The sequence below is a fragment of the Aquila chrysaetos genome, assembly GCF_900496995.4.
Source record: "Aquila chrysaetos chrysaetos chromosome W unlocalized genomic scaffold, bAquChr1.4 W_unloc_5, whole genome shotgun sequence".
Lineage (NCBI taxonomy): Eukaryota > Metazoa > Chordata > Aves > Accipitriformes > Accipitridae > Aquila > Aquila chrysaetos.
The window spans coordinates 1,035,793-1,038,815 of NW_024470325.1; the positions used below are offsets into that span (position 1 = coordinate 1,035,793).

Consider the following 3,023-nt stretch of genomic DNA (forward strand, 5'->3'; position numbering starts at 1 on the left):
AAGCTGTAAAGGACCTTTTGGAATTAGTGGAACTATCACTACTAGCAGTAACAGGACAGTGCTGCAAGGGAACTCCTTTGTATTCTCGATGATGAACTAAAGCTATTTAATTTTCTTTTTACTTGACAAAATAGCTATAAGTTCTCAGTGATTAGCCTCTGGTATACAATTCTTAGAACAAGTGTCCATGAAGGCATCTCCTGGCACCTGCTTTACGGCCCCTGTCAGAGCCCTGCCCCTGTGCTGGCCCAGCCCCACTGCCCATACACGGTCCCACGGCCCCATTGTGCAGGCACAGCATGGGAAAGGGGAGAGTCAGGGGTGGGGACCTTCCGCCCATTGTGATCCCAATAGCAGCCTTCAGATCACAGTTCTGCCATGACCTTCCTACATTTGCAGCTTCCCCAGCACCCTGACCCCTGCCCTGCTGCAGCCTTGTCCTACCTGGGGTTTTGCAGACACCTCTGCTCCAGGGTCTGCCAGCGTCTTGGGAAGGAGAGAAGCTGGGCAGGGCTGTCTGTTCCCCCAAACCAGCTTTAGGACCAGCGGGAAGGTGGAGGTGGCCTCACAGCAAAACTCACCTCTACACCTGGGGTGACCAGCAAGTGCTGCAAATGGCCAATGAGAGATGCTGGGGGTGACAAAGGCCCTGACCCACCTTCCCTGTCTGTCCACACTGCCAAGGGCACAAACCAGACTGCTCCTCTCCCCTGTACCTGCATGTTTTTCATGCTTTCCACAAACTGTGGCTCTGAACGACAAAACCCTGGTATGAATCCTTGCCCTGCATGGTCACACACTACAAGCTATACACTGATATTTTTCTCTCATGGGCACTTTCCAGCCCAGACCAGCTTCCCCTAAACTCTCCCCACTTCCCTTGACCTCCCTCCACCTCCCCTGCTCTGTCCCCAGTGCAGCCCAGCCTGGCATGGCCCCACAGCAGTGCCCACCACAGGGTGCGGCAGAGCTCTGGGCACTCACCCCACAGCCCCAGACCCTCTGAAGGGCACAGCAGCTCCTCGCGGGTGGAGAGGGCTGAGCCCCAGGGCTAGGGGGCATCTGTGGCACTAGGCCTGAGGACATCCCCTTGTATGATGGAAATGCATGCTATGGAGGCCAGCTCCGTCACACAAGTGCCCATTGCCTGTCCTTGCCTGCAGCCACAGGCCTGCCACACAGCAGGACTGTAACCAAGCTTGAAGAGCACTCAGGCCTTCCACCAACCAAAGGGTTCAGAAGGAAAGCATGGAAGTGGGAAGAGAGCAGCTCAGGAAAAAACAAGCACTGGTGCTCCCTGGCAGTGCTGCTGTGCCGGGACTCTTTTCTTCTTCCCCTCTGCACACAGGCACTGCTCCCTGCAGCTGCAGAGAAGGTCTTGGAGGAAGGATCTCAGAAGAACAAGTCACTGCAGGGCCCTTTATTTAGGTTAAATACACAGACAGTACAGCTCCTTATTTGCACAGCCTCCAGGGCACACAAAATTTGGATAGACTGTGAATTAGAAACCAGAGGTATAAAGATATTTGTTTGTGGAAAGCATTCAGATGAGTAAACCAAAAAAAAAAACCCAGCAAACAAAAGTCAGACTCAAACCCCAAAATCAGCCTAAAAAACCACCAGAAGAAAGGTTGGGCCTGTAAAGATATTTGAGTACTATGCAAAAGACAACAGGAACTTTATTCCTTCTGAAAAGCATCCAGTCATTAGTTTTCTCAGAGCACCCTTGATCTCCTGGCTTCTCATGCTGTAGATGAGGGGGTTCACAGCTGGAGGCACCACCGAGTACAGAACTGCCACCACCAGGTCCAGGGATGGGGACGAGATGGAGGGGGGCTTCAGGTAGGCAATCATGCCAGTGCTTACGAACAAGGAGACCACAACCAGGTGAGGGAGGGATGTGGAAAAGGCTTTATGCCGTCCCTGCTCAGGAGGGAATCCTCAGCACGGCTCTGAAGAACTGGCCATAGGACAGCACAATGAAAACAAAACACGCAAATACAAAACAGACACCAACTACAAGTACCCCAGCTTCCCTGAGGTAGGCATCTGAGCAGGAGAGCTTGAGGATCTGGGGAATTTCACAGAAGAACTGGTCCACAGCATGGCCTTGGCAGAGGCATAGTGAAAATGTATTGACAGTGTGCAGCACAGAAAAGAGGAACCCACAGCCCCAGGCAGCTGCTGCCATGTGGACACAAGCTCTGCTGCCCAGGAGGGTCCCGTAGTGCAGGGGTTTGCAGATGGCAGCGTAGCGGTCATAGGCCATGACAGTGAGAAGAAAATACTCTGCTGAGATCAAAAATACTAACAGAAAGACCTGGGCAGCACATCCTGGGTAGGAGATGGCCCTGTTGTTCCAGAGGGAGTTGGCCATGGCTTTAGGGGACAGTGGTGGAGATGGAGCCCAAGTCGAGGAGGGCGAGGTTGAGGAGGAAGAAGTACATGGGTGTGTGGAGTTGGTGGTCACAGGCTACGGCTGTGATGATGAGGCCATTGGCCAGGAGGGCAGCCAGGTAGATGCCCAGGAAGAGCCAGAAGTGCAAGAGCTGCAGCTTTTGCATGTCTGCAAATGCCAGGAGGAGGAACTCAGTGATGGAGCTGCTGTTGGACATCTGCTGTCTCTGGGTGTCGAGCACTGAACAAGGAGGCAAGGACAGTGACAAGTCAGGGCATTATTCTCTGATTAAAATCAAAGACATTTCTCATAATACTTGTTCACCAATTTTTTTCCATTTCAGTGAGATCTCTGTTCAGCTCTGTGGATGGAGCTCTGGTTGTTGCTGGCTAAGTGTGCCACGAGGAGCAGGACCTCTGCCCGCTGGCTGCCAAGAAGTCAGCCCTGCTCTGTAGCAGTGGGTTTCTGGGAATGGTGTCAGTCAGGGGGTCAGTCCTGGTGTTTGAATTGGTGAGATGAAGCTGTTCCTAATATAAAAGTGCTTGTCAGCATCTGCACTCTGAGGACTGAAGAAACCACAATCAAAGCATTGTTTGAGATCATGGGGTTTTTATAGCTCTCCCCC

The 3,023-nt window shown here is 52.4% G+C and overlaps 1 pseudogene; it reads right to left on the reverse strand.

Moving 5' to 3' along the window:
• Positions 1-1,656: 1,656 nt before the first annotated feature.
• Positions 1,657-2,618, reverse strand: LOC115337601 (annotated as a pseudogene).
• Between the last annotated feature and the right edge of the window lie 405 nt (positions 2,619-3,023).